Genomic DNA, 19,922 nt, shown 5'->3' with positions numbered 1-19,922 from the left:
CTATGTCTTCCTGGCTCAATTTAGGTAGCTGTATGTACCAGGAATCTGTCCATTTCTTCTAGGTTTCCTGATTTGTTGGCATACAGTTCTTTGTACTAATTTCTGATTATTCTTTTTATTTCTGCGGTGTCTGTTGTTACATTTCCTTTTTTCATATCTAATGTTATTAATTTAGGTCTTGTCTCTCTTTTTTTTAGTTAGTTGGGCCAATGGTGTGTGCAATTTTGTATATTTTTTCAAAAAACCAGCTTTCCTTACTTAGTATATACTGAATTGATCTTCTGTATATAAAGATAATTGAAAATGAAAAAAAAACTTGGTTTTAAATTGGAAATTGCATAGAAAATTAATCAATTTTTTAAAAATATCATGTAGGATCTCTGTTCTTAATGTGCTGTACATTGTGATTTAATGCTATAACTAGTACTCCAACAGTATTTTTCACTTTGTGTTACTATGTGGAGGCAAACTGTTGAAATCTTTACTTAATATATACTAAACTGATCTTCTGTATATAAAGAGAATTGAAAATGAATCTTGATGTGAATGGAAGGGGAGAAGGAGCGGGAAAGTGGAGGGTTGCGGGTGGGAGTGAAGTTTTGGGGGGGGAGCCATTGTAATCCATAAGCTATACTTTGGAAGTTTATATTCATTAAATAAAAGTTTAAAAAAAAAACAGTTTTTCCTTTCACTGATCTTTTGTATTGTGTTTTTGGTTCCAATTTTTGTTGAGTTCTTCTCTAATTTTAATTATTTCTTTTCTCCTACTAGCTTTGGGTTTGGTTTACTGCTGTTTTTCTAGGTCCCTGAGATGCACTGATAGCTCATTTGGTACTTTCCAATTTCTTGATGTAGACACCAATTACTATACACACCAATTTCCTTTACACTTTCCTCTTAACACTGCCTTTGCTGCATCCCATATGTTTTTTTTTAATTAAACTTTTATTTAATAAATATAAATTTCCAAAGTACAGCTTATGGGTTACAATGGCTTCCCCCTCCCAAAACTTCCCTCCCACCCACAACCCTCCCCTTTCCCGCTCCCTCTCCCCTTCCAATCACATCATGATTCATTTTCAATTCTCTTTATATACAGAAGATCAGTTTAGTATATATTAGGTAACGATTTCAACAGTTTGCCGCCATACAGCAACACATAGTGAAAAAAAAATACTGTTGGAGTACTAGTTATAGCATTAAATAAGAGTGTACAGCACATTAAAGACAGAGATCCTACATAATATTTTTTTTAAAAAATTAATTAATTTACTATGCCATTTCCAATTTAACACCAGGGTTTGTTTTTTTTTTTTCATTTCCAATTATCTTTATATACAGAAGATCGATTCAGTATATAATTAGTAAAGATCACATCAGTTTGTACCCACGCAGAAACACAAAGTGTAAAAATTACTGTTTCAGTACTAGTTATAGCATCACTGCACATTAGATAACACATTAAGGACAGATCCCACATGGTATGTAAGTACACAGTGACTCCTGTTGCTGACTTAACAATTTGACACTCCTGTTCATGGCGTCAGTAATCTCCCTAGGCTCTAGTCATGAGTTGCCAGGGCATCAAGGTGGCATGTACCAATGCCATCTCACTAGTCCAAGTGATTAATTTCAGTTCACAACCGATGGCTCTGATAGGTCTAAGAGTCAAAGGGATCACACAAACAAGACAAGAGTCTGCTAATACTAACTGATAGGGAGAGAAAGATCCAACATGGGAAATGGGATACACAGCAGACTCATAGAATGGCAGGCATCCTAAACAACACTCTGGCCTCAGAATCAGCCCTTAAGGCATTCGGATCTGGCCTAAGAGCCCATGAGAGTATTGTAGGCATGGAAAGCCAAGACACCATGGAAAAGAAAAAAAAAAAGAAGAAGACCTAAATGAAAGATCTCTGTGAGTGAGATCCCAGTGGAAAGAACGGGGCCATCAAAGAAGGAGGTACCTTTCTCTGAAGGGAGGAGAAAACTTCCACTTTGACTATGACCCTATCAGAATAAGACCAAAGTCAGCGAACTCTAAAGGCTTGCATCCCATATGTTTTGAGATGTTGCACTGTTGCCTTTATTCATTTCCAGAAGTTCTTTGATTTCTCTTTTGATGTCTTCAACGATCCACGGTTCATTTAGGAGCATGTTGTTCAGTCTCCATGTGTTTACATATATTCTAGAGATTCTTGAATTGTTGATTTCCATCTTAATTCCATGTGATCAGAGAAGATACATGGAATGACTTTGATTTCTTTGAATCTGATGAGACTTGCTTTATGGCCTAACATTGTATCTATCCTAGAGAAAATTCCATGCACTGGTAAGAAGAATGTATATCTGCATCTGTAGGATAAAAAGCTCTGTAGATATCCATTAGGTCCATTTGGTCTATAGTGTCAATTAACTCTGTTTTTCCTTGCTGATTGTCTGTCTGGTTGATCTGTTCATTGCTGAAAGTGGAGTATTTAAGTCCCCCATTACTATCGTATTGGAGTCTATGTCTCACGTGGATCTATTAGCATTTATTTTAAATAGCCAGGTGCCTTGTAACCAGGTGCATAATGTTTGTAATAGTCACATCTTCTTGTTGAATTGATCCCTTAATCATTACACAGTGCCCTTCTTTGTCACTTTAACAGTTTTTGTGTTAAAGTCTATTTTTTCTGAAATTAGGATAGCTAAAGCAGCTCTTTTTTGGTTTCTGTTAGCATGGAACATTTTTCCATCCTTTCACTTTCAGTCTGCATGTATCTTTGTTGTTGAGGTGTGTTTCTTGTAGGCAAGATCTTTGTTGTTGAGATGTGTTTCTTAATTGCTGCATTTATTATTAGGCATTTGTGGTGATATCTGTTGTTCTGGCTTAGTAGAGTGTCTGCTCTTTCAATGAATATCCAGAGATGTGTACTGGGTGAGGTCTGGGAGCTCTGTTCAGTGTTCCAGGGTAAGGGGAGTGTCTAAGGTGACACCCAAGTTGGGTGTATTAAATCTCTCTCTCTCTCTCTTTTAACAGAGGGAAGGTTTATTCTACTCTTTTGTTTTGGTCTCAAGCTCATCTCCTCTCCTCAAAGGAGATCATGCCTGCGCCGCAGCCCCAGTGTGTAGTTTTCATCCACACTTCCATAAGAACCACACAAAGGATCCATGCAGTCCTCAGTGTTAACTCAGATCCTGTAGCAATGACCCTCACCAGGAAATCAGGGAGCCCTAAGCATTTAGGGCCACCCACAGTGACTGCCCAAAGTCTGAGCCACACCCTGCACCCTCACAGGCAGCCACAGTGTTTTCACAGTCCTGGCATATAAGGCTCCGACAGTCATGAGATGTCAGCTCCCTGTCAATTCTTCCAGCCAGACTCAGAGGTCTCCTCTTTGCTGTTGGCAAGGCATGCAAATAGGAGCTGGTGCAGCTGTTACATATGTCCAAAATCGTGCCTGCCCTCTCTCAGCAGGTTACAGAATGCTGGTGCCATGTCATCAGAGATAGAGAAACATACCCCGTTTTTCCCCTCTAGGTTGGCAGGAACACTGTCCCCCACAGGGCTCCAAGCCAGACTCATGCCAGACTCTTCCTGCAGCTTTATCATCAGTGGCTTGGGCTGCTGCATTCAGGTCTCACCTTACTCCAAAGCTGGTGCTGAGGCTGTCAGAGGCTGGGGTCCTAAGTTGTCTGCATCCACACCCTCATGTAGGTCCACAGTGTCCCTCTAATTTGTGTGGAGTTTCCTCTGCCTCCCTGAGACTGCACTCTCTCCACTTACTTTTAACTATCTTCCCCTAGACTAGAGCAGTAAGCTCTCTCCCTATTTCACCTGCTGGACTTCTGTTCTCTGCCCTTACTTCTAAAAGCAGTGTCACTTCCTCCTTGTTAAATGCTTTGTACCAGTAATGTTCTAAATGAGCACAGAAAGAAGTCTGTGGATGAAAAACTGCTTGGAAAAGAGCAGTTATTAGTCAACTCTGCTTACAAATAATGACTGATTCTGGCTCTCTTGGATGGAAGGGGAGCAGCTGGGAGGTGTTTCAGTCCAATTTCTATTGCTGTAACAAAGTGTCCAACACCAAGTTATTTGTAAAGAGCAGAAGCTGGGTATAGCACTGTGGCACAGCGGGTTAACGCCCTGGCCTGAAGCACTGGCATCCCATATGGGCGCTGGTTCTAGTCCTGGCTGCTCCACTTCCGATCCAGCTCTCTGCTATGGCCTGGGAAAGCAGTAGAAGATGGCCCAAGTCCTTAGGCCCCTGCTCCCACATGGGAGACCTGGAGGAAGCTCCTGGCTCCTGGCTTTGGAATGGCACAGTTCCGGCCGTTGCAGCCGTCTGGGAGTGAACCAGCAGTTGGAAGACCTCTCTCTCTTGTCTCTACCTCTCTCTGTAACTCTGTCTTTCAAATAAATAAAATAAATCTAAAAAAAAAAAAAGAGTAGAAGCTGATCACATACTGCAGGCTGGCAAGTCCAAGAGCTCAGCACCATGGGGAGGACCTTCCTACTGCATTATCACAGGGTGGAGGGCGTCATGTGTGAGACAGAGCAAGCCTGCTAGCTTAGGTCTTTCCGCTTCTTCTTCTAAGGCCATGTATGCAGGGCATGTGTTCAGCCTAGCAGTTAAAATCAGTTGAGATGCCAGCATCCCATATCAGAGTCCCTGGGTTAGAGTCCCAAATTCCAGCTCCTGATTCCAGCTTCCGACTAATTGCAGACCCTGGATGACAGGAGTAATGGCTCAAATAATTGAGTTCTTGATACCTACGTAGGAGACCTGGATGGAGATTCTGGCTCCTGGCTTCAGCCCTAGCCTAGCCTTGCCCATTGTAGCAATTTGGGAAAACAAACTAGTAGATGGAAGCTTGGTTCTTTCTCTCCCTTTCTCTCTCATTCTCTCTCTCTCTCTCTCTCTCTCTCTCTCTCTCTCTCTCTCTCCATGTGTGAGTATAGCTCTACAATAAGCAAACAAATGTATAAAAAAGCTACTAATGCCATCAAGGGTTCCACCATCATGAATTCCTCTAATCTTAGTCACCCCCAAAAACACTCCTTAAAACACCATTAAAATATGAATGTGATGGATAAAGCCTCCAACATGTGAAGCTCCTGAAGCCCTGAGGACACATTCAGACCACAGTAGATGGGTATCTGGGGCTCACTCACTTGACATTAGGCTGGGAGTTCCTGAATCAATGGGAGCTCTTCCCTGAGATTGCACTCTCCCCACTTTTTTAAACCATCTTCCCCTAGACTAGAGCCTGCACCACCATGTTTACAGCAGCACTGATCACAATAGCCAAAATATGGAACCAACCGAGATGTCTACCATCAGATGAATGGCTCAAGAAAATGTAAAACACACACACACACACACACAATGGAATATTATTCAGGTATAAAAAGAATGGTGGCTGTTGTTGTGGCCTAGTGTGTTAAGCCACTGAATGCAACACCAGCATCCCATATGGTCACCAGTTTGAGACCTGGCTGTTCTACTTCCAATCCAGCTCCCTGCTAATGTGCCTGGGAAAGCAGAAGAGGGGCCCAAGAACTTGCATCCACGTGGAGACCTGGAAGAGGCTTCAAGCTCCTGGCTTTGGCCTCGCACAGTCCTGGCTATTGCAGCCATTTGGGGAATGAACCAGTGGATGGAAGATCTCTCAATCAATTTCTCTCTCTCTCTCTCTCTCTCTTTTTCTAACTCTGTCTTTCAAGTAAATTTTAAAAATCTTAAAAATGTTTAAATGAAATTCTACTATTTACATCAAAATGGATCCAACTGAGGATATCATGTTGATATAAATAAGCTGGACACAAAAAGACAAATATTGTGTGTTCTCCCATATATGAGGGAGCTAGAATTTAAAAAGAAGAAAAATCAAAAAACAAAAAAAGAAAGAAATGCCTATGTGTATTAATATTGCTACAAATAAGGTTTTATCAAACTTTGTTGCTTATCTTCTTCAAACCAATGGGTAAGAATGATATACTACTACAGTTTTGATTATCTGTGTTTTAAAATTTATTGTATAAGAATGAAATGATCATCTTTTCATCTGATTATGGTTTATATCCCTTGCCTATACTCCCATTGAACTAGGGTCCTTTTATTTTTTACTTGTTGAACTCTTTATTTAGTGCAGCATTAAGCCTATGATTGTAATGTGAATTAAAAATACATTATCTCAACAAAGGAAGGAAGGCAGGAAAGAGGGAATATTTTATTTGAATTTTCTGTATGAACTACATTGAATCTGTTCTCTTTGTATTAATATCACATTAACATGGGAAAAAATAAACTGAAAGCTTCAACTCATTCAAAATATGTTTTTACTTCCATTAAAGAAGGCAGTAAGCCACGAAACCAAGACATGCTGGTGTTAACAGTCATGAGTGTTCAATAAGTCATTCACTGAGAAAAAATATCATCAGGTACTACAGACTTGTAAGGAAAAGTTTTCCCATGTTTTTCACAAGATAATTTTAGAACATCTGTTTCAGACGTAATTTTGATTTTAATGGTTAATGTGTGGCATATGAACTTTCCAGAATAGTTGGCCATTTAAAAATACAATGTTAAATAAAGTCTTAAATTTTTAAGGCAATATTTGAAAAAATGCAGTGGTATTTCTTTTCTTCCTAATGTATTCACCTTCATTTAGAAGACTTTTCCTTTCCCAAGATAAATTTCACATTCGCAGTCATCACTCTGCACAACTCTCATTTTAATGAATGATTTTAAATTCTGTTTCTGGTTTTCCTTGTTCGTCCAAGTTCTAGGCCTCCAGAACCACCTCTTCTTCACTTCCACCTCCCCACAAGCAAGGAACAAGGGAGAACATGCAGTTGTTCTATCCTGGAAATATTTCCTCTGCCAAACTCGTTGCCTACTGCCTTGGGTTAGCCAACTCGTATTCTCTCACCAACATGATAGGAAGAGCCTCTGGCTGGTCTCCAGCTTAACAGGTTTCTCCTACTCTTGTCCCTCATCTACATGGTCATGCCTGATCACTTTCTAGTACCCTATTCATAGAGTGTATAACATTAACTTCAGCAAATGTAAATTTCAATTCAGTGAGAAAAGCACTATGATAGTGATAGATAAATCACATGGAGTAGAAAGGAGAAAGGGAAATTTAGCTCTTTTTTTTTAAAGATTTATTTATTTGAAAGTCAGAGATACAGAGAAGCAGAGGCAGAGAGATTCAGAGATTGAGAGAGAGAGAGAGAGAAAGAGAGAGAGAGAGAGAGAGTCTTCCATCCTCTGGTTCACTCCCTAGATGACTACAAGAGCTGGAGCAGCGCCAATCCGAAGCCAGGAGCCTGGAGCTTCTTCTAGGTCTCCCACATGGGTGCAGGAGCTAAAGGACTTGGACCATCTCCCACTGCTTTCCCAGGCCATAGCAGAGAGCTAGATCAGAAGTGGAATAGCCGGGACTTGAACCAGTGCCCATATGGGATGCCAGCACTGCAGGCAGCAGCTTTACCCACCTTGCCACAGCACAGACCCCAGAAAATTATCTCTTGATCAGCACTGTCAGACAGAGTTCACCGAAGATAGCAACCTGGCTCTATTCATTAGTTATTTATTGGACTTCTATCACTGACATGAGAGGACTGTTTGATACACATTTTTTAAATGATCTCCTTAAAAATTTTAAATTATTAACATTTATAGATGTTTTAGCAGTAGATTTCACATACTTCCAATTTTCTCCAGTTGTTTATGCATTCAAGTCTAGTCTGCCTACTAGGAAGATTAAATTCACAGAACCGGGCACTCAAAAGATTCATACTTAACTAAAGGGTAATCTTAAACTTAGTAAACTACCATTACCTCAAAATGTATTCTTAAATTCAGTTTTTAGATAATTTCTTCATAAAAATACCAAACTTTAATGTAATCTATTGTGTGGTCATTACATAATCTGCTTGGAATGTAATTTGAGTATTCCAGAGCTCAAACAAATTCAAAGAGCCCTCGCTCAAAGTTACAGGAGAGGCCAGCGCCACAGCTCAATAGGCTAATCCTCCACCTGTGGTGCCAGCACCCCAGGTTCTAGTCCCGGTTGCTCCTCTTCCAGTGCAGCTCTCTGCTGTGGCCCTGGAGTGCAGTGGAAGATGGCTCTAAGTGCTTGGGCCCTGCACTCGCCTGGGAGACCAGGGGAAGCTCCTGGCTCCTGGCTTCAGATCAGTGCAGTGTGCTGGCCGCAGCGGCCATTAGGGGTGAACCTCACTGTCCACTCTGCCTGTCCAAAAAAAAAAGTTACAGGAGAAACCCAGTTGTTATAGATGTCATTAGTTATATGATCATAAAGAAAAAAAACAGCTAATAAACCTTAACCTCTTCAGAGTTTTCAATGTTTGTGACAACTGACAATTGTTTCTGGCCATTTTAACAATATGAATACAATAGAAGAACTTTGTATATGCTTCTGTTTACACAAAACAGATGTTTGTTTGTTTGTTTTGACAGGCAGAGTTAGACAGTGAGAGAGAGAGAGAGATAGTTATAGACAGTGAGAGAGAGAGAGAGACAGACAGAAAGGTCTTCCTTCCGTTAGTTCACCCCCAAATGGCCGCCACAGCCGGTGCTGCGCCGATCTGAAGCCAGGAGCCAGGTGCTTCTCCTGGTCTCCCATACGGGTACAGGGCCCAAGGACCTGGGCCATTCTCCACTGCCTTCCCGGGCCACAGCAGAGAGCTGGCCTGGAAGAGGAACAACTGGGACTAGTACACGTTGCCCCAACTGCAACTAGAACCCAGGGTGCCGGTGCTGCACGCAGAGGGTTAGCCAAGTGAGCCTCGGCACTGGCCCGCTTGTTGTTTTTATAATAACATAAAACCAGGTCAATTCTATTCTTCAATGAACTTTGTCTAGAGTTGACAGATTTTAATATTTTTAGAAATCAATGCAAATACTTTAAAACCCAACTGGGTTTGGGGGCTTTTCAGGCTCCTTGCCAGTTAACATTTCTAATTAGAATTCTTTGCAGCTTAGGAAAAGAGGCTCGATTAGTGCTCCTCCATCAGATATGCTTCCTACGACCGAAGGTGGAAAGTCAAATGCCTGGTTACGGCAAAAAAAATGCTGGCATTTATGTTCGTCCTCGACTGTTCTCTCCCTATGTGGAAGAAGCAAAGTCGGTGCTAGACGAGATGATGGTGGAGCAGACAGATCTGGTGGGTTTACGAATGGTCAGGATGTCCAATGTGCCAGACACGCTGTACATGGTCAACAATGCTGTCCCACAGTGCTGTCACGTGATCAGCCACCAGCAGATCAGTAGCAACCAGTCCAGCCCTCCTTCCGTGGTCACCAATGAAATCCCAGCTCTCTGCTGTGGCCTGGGAAAGCAGTGGAAGATGGCCAAGGTCCTTGGACCCCTGCACCCGTGTTCGAGACCCGGACTCCTGGCTCCTGGCTTTGGATCGACGCAGCTCCATCCGTTGCGGCCATCTGGGGAGTGAACCAGCAGATGAAAGACCTGTCTCTCTCTTTCTCTCTCTGCCTCTCCTTCTCTCTCTGTGTAACTGTGACTTTCCAGTAAAATAAATAAATCTTTAAAATAAAAAAAATTAGGCCGGCGCCGCGGCTCACTAGGCTAATCCTCCGCCTTGCGGCGCCGGCAAACCGGGTTCTAGTCCCGGTCGGGGCACCGATCCTGTCCCGGTTGCCCCTCTTCCAGGCCAGCTCTCTGCTGTGGCCAGGGAGTGCAGTGGAGGATGGCCCAAGTGCTTGGGCCCTGCACCCCATGGGAGACCAGGAGAAGCACCTGGCTCCTGCCATCGGAACAGCGCGTTGCGCCGGCCGCAGCGCGCTACCGCGGTGGCCATTGGAGGGTGAACCAACGGCAAAAGGAAGACCTTTCTCTCTGTCTCTCTCTCTCTCTGTCCACTCTGCCTGTCAAAAAAAAAAAAAAATTAAAAGAAAAAAAAAGAATTCTTTGCAGCTTGAATTATCTCCATCTCTCCTAAGGAAACAATTCCATATTATTAAATCATTTACCACAGCACTATGTAAAATACAAAGTCGAAAATAACTTCAGTTTCTAAAAGTATTATAAATACTAGATTGGATGTAACACTACAGTGTTTAAAAGACTTTGCCAAGGTACAAAATACCCTTGTTGGGGCCAGCACTGTGACACAATGGGTTAAAGCCCTGGCCTGAGACACCGGCATCCCATATTGGCGCCAATTCTAGTCCCGGCTGCTCCTCTTCCAATCCAGCTCTCTGCTATGGTCTGGGAAAGCAGTAGAAGATGGCCCAAGTCCTTAGGCCCCTGCACCCGCATGGGAGACCCAGAAGAAGCTCCTGGCTCCTGGCTTCAGATGGGCGCAACTCCAGCGGTTGTGGCCATCTGGGGAGTGAACCAGTGGATGGAAAACCTCTTTCTGTAACTGTGCCTTTCAAATAAATAAAATAAATCTTTAAAAAAAAACCCTTGTTAATTAAATTTCTTGAAGGTAGAACACAAATTATATGAGTATTATGGTCACAAACATGTAAACAAAGATTATCTAGAGATGGGTAGTTGGGAATCTTAAGGAAGAGACCCCAAAATGTCAGTGATGGTTATGTTCAGTTTACAGATTTGGAGAGATTATTTTTCTTCTTTTACTTCCAAAACTGTAGGGTTACTTCATCATTTTTTAATTTATTTGAGAGGTTGGAGTCATAGTACTGCCATTTGGGATGCCCAAATCCCATATTAGAGTACCTAGTGGAGTCCAGGACACACCTCTACCGATCCAGCTTCCAGATTATTCGCCTGGGAAGGCATCAGATGATGGCCCAGATACTTAGGTTCCTGCCACCCACATGGGAAACCTGGATGGAGTTACAAGCTCCTGACTTCTGCCTAGCTCAGCCCTGGCTATTGCGGGCATTGGGGAGTGAGCCAGACAATGGAAGATTACTCTCTCTGTTTTTCAGAAGAATGAATGAATGAACAAATAAAGAACTACTTATGAAGTAATAAGTTCTCAGGCAATGACTCTACTGATAAACTGAATTTACTTAACAGTTCAGTAACAAACCGAATTTGTCAATTTACTATTTTTAAGTACAGAAAGGCAGACCAGCACCATGCCGTTCTGCTTGTTTGCACACCTAGAAAATTCAAAGAATCCAACCTACCTCTAGATTTGTCTCCCCATATACATTCATGCTAATAAAAATCATCTTTAGGTATTACTTATATGAGGGCTTCAAAAAGTTTGTATAAAGCTAGAATTAAAAGATAAGATTATTTAAGTGCAACCATTTTTTAAAATCTTTGCAGTTTTTCATTTTGCATATTTTTCATGAATTTTTGAAGACTCCTTCCATGCATGAATTTCAAAATAATTTTTTGCAAGAAAAACAGCTGGACTGCTAAGTAGGTACCTAATAGAGACGAAAACAGAAAGGAAAGTGTTCTTACTACTCTCACACACATCACACAGCACAGAACACTTTGGGAACAAAATGGGGGATTTTTCCAGCTCAGTTCACATTCTGTCTTCCTGGACTATACCATAAGACTTGCCCCCTCCCCACTTCTGATGCCAACTGCATCAGGACTTTCCTTCTGACATATCAGTTATCCTTGTAAACCAGGGTTCTCACAGCCACCTCTTGGGGTCATGTAATTTGCTAGAGCATCTCGTGACTCAGGGGAACATTTTACATACATTTACCCATTTAGTAGGAATGAAGCAGGCAGATGGAGAAGATGCATAAGGGTATGGATTAGGGGACCTCCACACCCTCTCTGGGTATGCTACCCTCCAGGAACCACCACATGGTTTCCCTGAAACCAGTCCTTCAGGGCTTTTTCAGAGACTTCACTATCGAGACATCACTGATTAAATCACTGACCACTAGTGATCCATTCAACTTCCAGCCCTTCTCTCTTCCCTGAAATTCAGAGGTGGTGGGGCTGAATGGTAGAACTTTAATCATAGGGTCAGTTCCCCTGGCAAACAGGCCCTCTTCATGAGGTAACCCAAGGAACGCTAAGTCATCAGTCATTTCATTAGCATAATAACAACACATCATTTAGGAGATGTGTGTCAGGAAACAGAGATGAAGACTAAATACTTATTTCACCATATTCCAGTGCCAGATGTGGTGGGCCTGGTAAGCATTAGGTCACTGGATGCACTACACAGAGGCAAGAAGGAACATTACATGCTCATATTTGAGTTTTTAAAAATACTTCTCTGGGGGCCAGTGCTGTGGTATAGTGGGCTAAGCTTCCCATATGGGTTGTTGGTTCTAGTCCTGACTGCTCCTCTTATGATCCAGCTCTCTGCTATGGCCTGGGAAAGCAGTAGAAGATGGCCCAAATGTTTGGGCTCCTGCACCCACATGGTAGATCTGGAAGAAGCTCCTAGCTCCTGGCTTCAGATCAGCCCAGCTCCAGCCATTGTGGCCATTTGGGGAGTGAACCAGTGGATGAAAGACCTTTCTCGAAGTGGCCATCAAAGAAGGATGTACTATTCTCTGAAGGAAAGAGAGAACTTCCACTTTGCTTATGTCCTTGTCTAAATACTGACGGAGACTGTGGATTCAAAAGGCTTCCATAGCCTAGGCAGCTCATGTCAAGAGCCTCAGGTGATCAATGGTGTCACACATAAGAGTGTTAATTGTTAAATTAACAACAGGAGGGCCGGCACCATGGCTCACTTAGTTAATCCTCCACCTGCGGCGCCGGCATCCCATATGGGCTCTGGGTTCTAGTTCCGGTTGCTCCTCTTCCAGTCCAGCTTTCTGCTGTGGCCCAGGAAGGCAGTGGAGAATGGCCCAAGTGCTTGGGCCTCTGCACCCGCATGGGAGACCAGGAGGAAACACCTGGCTCCTGGCTTTGGATCAGCGTAGCTCCAGCCATGGTGCTCATGGAAGGAAGACCTTTCTCTCTGTCTCACTCTCTCTCTCTCACTGTCTAACTCTGTCTTTCAAATGAAAAAAAAATTAACAGGAGTCACTGTGCACTAACTCTAACTCCCCATACAGGACCTCTGTCTTCAATGAGTTGTATTATGAGAGTTAACTGTAAAACTAGTTCTCAGTTTTATTGTGTGTGCGTGTATGTGTGCAAATTGTTGAAATCTTTACTTAGTATAGAGTTGGTCTTCTGTGTACAAAGTTAATTGAAAATGAATCTTAATGGAAAATGAGACTGGGAACTGGAGAGGGAGGAGGCGGAGAGGTGGGAGTGTGGGTGGGAGGGTGGTAATGGTGGGAAAAGTAACTATATTCCTAAAGTTGTACTTATGAAATTTGTATTCCTTAAAAACTAAATAAATAATTATTTTTTAAAAAAGACCTTTCTCTCCATCTCTCCCTCTCTCTGTCTGTAACTCTACTTCTCAAAATAAATAAACAAATCTTTAAAAAAAATACTTTGCTGGATGCAATGTGAAAAGCGGTCTGCAAAAAAAGTATTTGGAGAGCTGAAAATTAAAATATGTTAACTTGGATTATATTTGTCAAATTTTAAATAAAAACCAAGAAGTAATTTTAAGTTTTGTGGAACACAGGCTCTTCTCAGATACAAGAAAGACATAATAGAAGTGCTAGCCAGTCTGGAGATTCCTCAGAAACCTGAATATAACTGTACTGTACAACCCAGCCATCCCACTCCTTGGAATTCACCCAAAGGAAATTAAATTGGCAAATAAAAGAGCTGTCTGCACCCCAATATTCATTGCAGCTCAATTCACAATAGCTAAGACCTGGAACCTACCCAAATGCCCATCAACAGTAGACTGGATAAAGAAATTATGGGATATGTACTCTATAAAATACTATACAGCAGTCAAAAACAATGAAATCCAGTCATTGGCAACAAAATTGAGGAATCTGGAAAACTTCATGCTGAGTGAAATAAGCCAGTCCCAAAGGGACAAATATCATATGTTCTCCCTGATCAGTGACAACTAACCAAGCACAAAAAAGGAAACCTGTTGAAGTGCAAGGGACACTATGAGAAACAGTGACTTGATTAGTCCTTGTCCTAACTGTTGATGTACAATTTAATACTTTATCCCTTTTAGTATTTTTTTTTCTAGTTAATACTATTGGTTGACCTCTGTAATTAACACACAATTATTCTTAGGTGTTGAAATTTAACTGAAAAGTGATCCCTGTTAAATATAAGAGTGGGAATAAGAGAGGGAGGAGATGTATGATTTGGGACATGCTCAATCAGACTTGCCCCAAATGGTGGAGTTAGAAATGTGCCAGGCATGGAAAGCCATGACACAATGGCAAAAAAACAATCTAAATGAAAGACCCTGGTGAACAAGACCCCAGCAGAAGGAACAGGCCATCAAGGAGAGAGGTGCCTTTCTCTGAAGGGAGGAAGGAACCTCCACTGTGACACGGCCTTGACTAAACAAGTTCAGAGTCGGTGAACTCAAGGGACTTCCATAGCCTAGACAGCTCATAGCAAGAGTCTCGGGTGATTGCTGACGTCACAAATAAGAGTGCCAATTGTTAAATCAACAACGAGTCACTGGGTACATGCTCCTTAATGTATTTTACTATGAAACTTAAAAACACTACTAGTCGAACAATACCCTATACCTTGTGCGGTTGTGTGAATGCAGGCTGTTGAAATCCTTGCTTAGTATATACTAAGTTGATCTTCGGTATATGAAGGTAATTGAAAATGAAACTCGATAAAGGGAGGGATGGGAGAGGGAGAGGGGAGGGCCACGGGAGGGAGGGAGGTTGGGGGGGAAGCCACAACAATACAAAAGTTGCACTTTGTAAATTCACATTTATGAAATAAAAAATTAAAAAAAAAAAAAAAAGAAGTGCTAGCCAGAGGAATTAAGCAAGAGAAAGAAAAGAAGGGCATCCAAATCAGAGAGAAGGAAGTCAAACTATTCCTGCTGGCATACAACAGGTCTTACATGTAGAAAAATCTAAAGACGCCACAAAAATAAATTTAGAATGGTTAAATTCAGTAAAGTTGCAGGAGGCAAGATTGGCATAAAAATGAGTGGTGTTTTAGTTTCTATACACCAATAATGAACTAGTTGAAAAATAAGTCAAGGAAGCAAACCAACTAACAAAAGCTTTAAAAAGACCTCAGGAGCACATTTAACCAAGGATGTTAAAGACTTCTGCAATGAACTATAAGACACTGAGTAAAAAACTAAAGACATAAAAAGGAAAACAAAAACACATCTATGTTCATGAAAGAATATTGCTAAAATGTCTATACTATCCAAAGCAACCTACAAAGGCAATGCAATCCTTATCAAAGTACCAATGCCATTCTTCACAGATATAGATTCAATAAATGGCATTTGGAAAACTGGATCTCCACCTGCAGAAGAATTAAAAGAAATCCTTACCTTTAACCCTATACAAAAAAAAAAAGAATAAATAAAGATCACAGGCTTAAAAGTAAGACACAAAACCATGAAGCTACCAGAAGAAAGCATAGGGGAAATGCCTTAGGACATTGGTCTAGGCAGAGATTTTTGGAATATGACCCCAAAAGGAAAGACAACAAAACCAAAAACTGACAAATGGGATTAAATCAAACTAAAAAGCTTTTGTACAACAAATATCATATGTTCTCCCTGATCAGTGACAACTAACCGAGCACCAAAAAGGAAACCTGTTAAAGTGAAATGAACACTATGAGAAACAGTGACTTGATCAGCTCTTGCCCTGACTGTTCATGAACAACTTAATACGTTATCCCTCTTAGTATTTTTTTTGTCTGTTCTACTTAATACTACTGGTTTAATTCTGTAATTAATACACAGTTATTCTTAAGTGTTGAAACTTAACTAACAGTGATCCATGTTAAATCTAAGAGTGGGAAGAAGAAAGGGAAGAGATGTACAACTTGGGACATACTCAATCGGACTTGCCCCAAATGGTAGAGTTAGAAACATACCAGGGGATTCCAATTCAATCCCATCAAGGTTGCATGTACCAATGTCATCTCACTAGTCCATTTGATCAATTTCTGTTCACAATTGATCATAATGATAGGACTAAGAGCCAAAGGGATCACATAAACAAGGCTAGTGTCTGAAAATACTAACAACAGAACTAAAAAGGGAGAGAATGATCCAACATGGGAAGCGGGATTCACAGCAGACTCATAGAATGGCGGATGTCCTAAACAGCACTCTGGCCTCGGAATCAGCCCTTAAGGCATTCGGATCTGGCTGAAAAGCCCATGAGAGTATTTCAGGCATGGAAAGCCAAGACACTCTGGCAAAAAAAAAAAAAATGACCTAAATGAAAGATCTCTGCGAGTGAGATCCCAGTGGAAAGGACGGGGCCATCAAAGAAGGAGGTACCTTTCTCTGAAGGGAGGAGAGAACTTCCACTTTGACTATGACCTTGTCTAAATATGATCAGAGTCAGTGAACTCAAAAGGTTTCCATAGCTTTGGCATCTCATGACAAAAGCCTAGGGTGCTTACTGATGCCATGAACAAGAATGTCAATTTGTTAAGTCAACAACAGGAGTCACTGTGCACTTATTCCTCATGTAGGATCTCTGTCCTTAATGTGCTGTACACTCTTATTTAATGCTATAACTAGTACTCCAACAGTATTTTTCACTTTATGTTTCTATGTGGGTGCAAACTGTTGAAATCTTTACCTAATATATACTAAACTGATCTTCTGTATATAAAGAGAATTGAAAATGAATCTTGATGTGAATGGAAGGGGAGAGGGAGCGGGAAAGGGGAGGGTTGCGGGTAGGAGGGAAGTTATGGGAGGGAAGCCATTATAATCCATAAGCTGTACTTTGGAAATTTATATGCATTAAATAAATGTTTAAAAAAAACAATAACAAAGGAAACATTTGACAGTGAAGACACACTTCAGAATGTAAAAAAAAAAAAAACTTTGCAAAATGACAAAGGATTAACATCAAGAATATATAAGGGCAACTGGCATTGTGGCAAAGTGGGTTAAGCCACCATCTATGATGCCTGCATCCCATTTGGGTGCTGGTTCAAGTCCTGGCTTCTCCACTTCAAATCCAGCTCCCGGCTATTGCACCTGTGAAAGCAGCAGAAAATGGCCCAAATGCTTGGGCCCTGCCACTCACATGGGAGACCCTGAGGGAGTTCCTGGCTCCTGGCTACAGCCTGGCCCAAATCTAGCTGTTATAGTCATTTGGGGAGTGAACTAGTAGATAGAAGATTGGGCTTAACAGGCAAATCCTCCACTTTGCGGCACAGCACACCGGGTTCTAGTCCTGGTTGGGGCACAGGATTCTATCCCGGTTGCCCCTCTTCCAGGCCAGCTCTCTTCTATGGCCCGGGAAGGCAGTGGAGGATGGCCCAAGTGCTTGGGCCCTGCACCCACATGGGAGACCAGGAGAAGCACCTGCTCCTGGCTTCGGATCAGCATGATGAGCCAGCCGCAGCGGCCATTGGAGGGTGAACCAACGGCAAAAAGGAAGACCTTTCTCTCTGTCTCTCTCTCACTATCCACTCTGCCTGTCAAAAAAAAAAAAAAAAAGATCGATTCTCTCTCTCTCTCTCTCTCTCTCTCTCTCTCTTTCTTGCTCTCTATAACTCTGCCTTTCAAATAAATAAATCTTAAGAAAATACATAAGGAATTCCATTCAACCACAGAGAAACAAATAACTAATTTTAAAATGGGAAAGTGATCTGAATAGACATTTCTCAAAAGAAGACATACAAATGGTCAACAAGTATGTGAAAAAGTTTAATATCACTAGTCATCAGGGAAATGAAAATCAATTCTACAGTGAGATATCATCTCATCCTAGGTGAACGGGCATTAGCAAACAGATAAAAAAAAAAAGATGATGGTAAGAATGTAGAGAAAGGGAATTCTCACATGCTGTTGGTGGGAATGAAAGTTAGTATAGCCATCACAGCAAACATTATACATGCCACAAAAACCTGGCAACACACCTGTACTTATTACTGGATAATTCAGCAATTCCACTACTACGTGCATATCCAAAGGAAAGGAAACCAGTGTGTCCTAGAGACATCTGCACTGCCATGTGTACTGCCACTGTTCACAATAGCCAAGACACAGAATGGAGGCTAAGTGTCCGTCAACAGAGGAATGGATAAGGAAAATGTGGTAGAAATCAGGCCCCGGATGCAGGGCGGTGGGGACTGACGATGCATTTGATGGGGAGCACATTGGGGCAGACAGCAGGGGGCAGTAGTTTTGGGCTGTGGGAAAAGGAAGAGGCAATGAATCACTTATAAATGGTGCCCAAGACAGACCCTAACCCTAAATACCAGGTGAGTAAGTGAGGGCTTCTTCTTTCAGAAGCAGAGTGTGTAAAGATTAGCATAAAGACAAACAAGTGAAACATTTTATATATTACAGTGGTTGGAATAAAAATTGGAATGAATGGGTCCCAGCCAGTAGAGTCACCAAATTACGTGGACACCAGTCTGCAGAAATAGCAAGAACCTCCACAAGCCAGTCAGGAGCAATATGAGGAGGGAAGGGGTGTGGAGCTGCTGCAGGAAAGAAGGCATCGTCCTACACCAGAAAAATGCTCAGGCGAAAACAAGAAAGAACAGAGAACACACCTGGAAATGGAGTTGGTGATTCCTTCGTGAGAAAGAGCAAACATTCAGGAACAGAGTTGAAGTTATGGATGCTGAAGAATACAAACCATGGCTTGTTCCTGAAGGGGACTTAATTACCAGACAAAAACAGCTATTTTATCTTCCTGCCAAGAGAATGTGCCTTGCATTTTAGAGAATTGTGCCAGTTACTAGAAATCTCAAGGAGACACAGATAATAAGGAACATGCTGTTAGTGAAGTTGTGGCATGGATAGAAGCGGGACACAATGCCAGGGCCTCAGCTACTCCGCAAGTGTGAGAGGTGGTGGTGTGCTGAAACCACGCAGATGCTGTGATGCAGCTTCATCACGCGGTACGGTGGGGGCACTGAGCTTGCTGGTATGAACTGGTGAGACACTGGCTCATACACCTTCGGTGAGAAAAGCCTTGGTTTATCACTGAGCTACCTTCACGATTTCCTAAATTCCCGGCAAAGAATTCTGCTTCTTAGTTTGGTGCCAGCGATTATGAAGTGGCTCCTAAGGACCATCAAGCAGCAGTGTGACAGGCACTTTGGCCCATTGTTGTTTGGATCTCTGTAAGCTCATTTGTGTACTTACTGCTGTCATACAAATGTTGCACTTTGAAGATGCTAAGGTATAATGGAACTGATATTTGCTTTCTTTCTGGTTTTATTTTTTAATTTTTTTTTTCATTTATTAAACTTTTATTTAATGAATATAAATTTCCAAAGTACAGCTTATGGGTTACAGTGGCTTCCCCCCTCCCATAACTTCCCTCCCGCCCGCAACCCTCCCCTTTCCCGCTCCCTCTCCCCTTCCAATCACATCAAGATTCATTTTCAATTCTCTTTATATACAGAAGATCAGTTTAGTATATATTAGGTAACGATTTCAACAGTTTGCCCCCATATAGCAACACAAAGTGAAAAAAATACTGTTGGAGTACTAGTTATAGCATTAAATAAGAGTGTACAGCACATTAAAGACAGAGATCCTACATAATATTTTTTTAAAAAATTAATTAATTTTCTATGCCATTTCCAATTTAATACCAGTTTTTTTTTCATTTCCAATTATCTTTATATACAGAAGATCGATTCAGTATATAATTAGTAAAGATCTCATCAGTTTGTACCCACACAGAAACACAAGGTGTAAAAATACTGTTCCAGTATTTCAGTACTAGTTATAGCATCACTGCACATTGGACAACACATTAAGGACAGATCCCACATGGGATATAAGTACACAGTGACTCCTGTTGCTGAATTAACAATTTGACACTCCTGTTCATGGCGTCAGTAATCTCCCTAGGCTCTAGTCATGAGTTGCCAGGGCTATGGAAGCCTTTAGAGTT

General features: G+C 41.6%; 1 pseudogene; it reads left to right on the top strand.

Annotated features, from left to right (window-relative positions):
* The window catches only part of LOC133773861 (mortality factor 4-like protein 1), a 43,775-nt pseudogene extending 24,668 nt beyond the window's left edge, over positions 1-19,107 (top strand).
* Positions 19,108-19,922: the final 815 nt, after the last annotated feature.

The sequence above is a fragment of the Lepus europaeus genome, chromosome 14 (genome assembly GCF_033115175.1).
Source record: "Lepus europaeus isolate LE1 chromosome 14, mLepTim1.pri, whole genome shotgun sequence".
NCBI lineage: Eukaryota > Metazoa > Chordata > Mammalia > Lagomorpha > Leporidae > Lepus > Lepus europaeus.
This window is presented reverse-complemented; position numbering and strand designations above follow the sequence as displayed.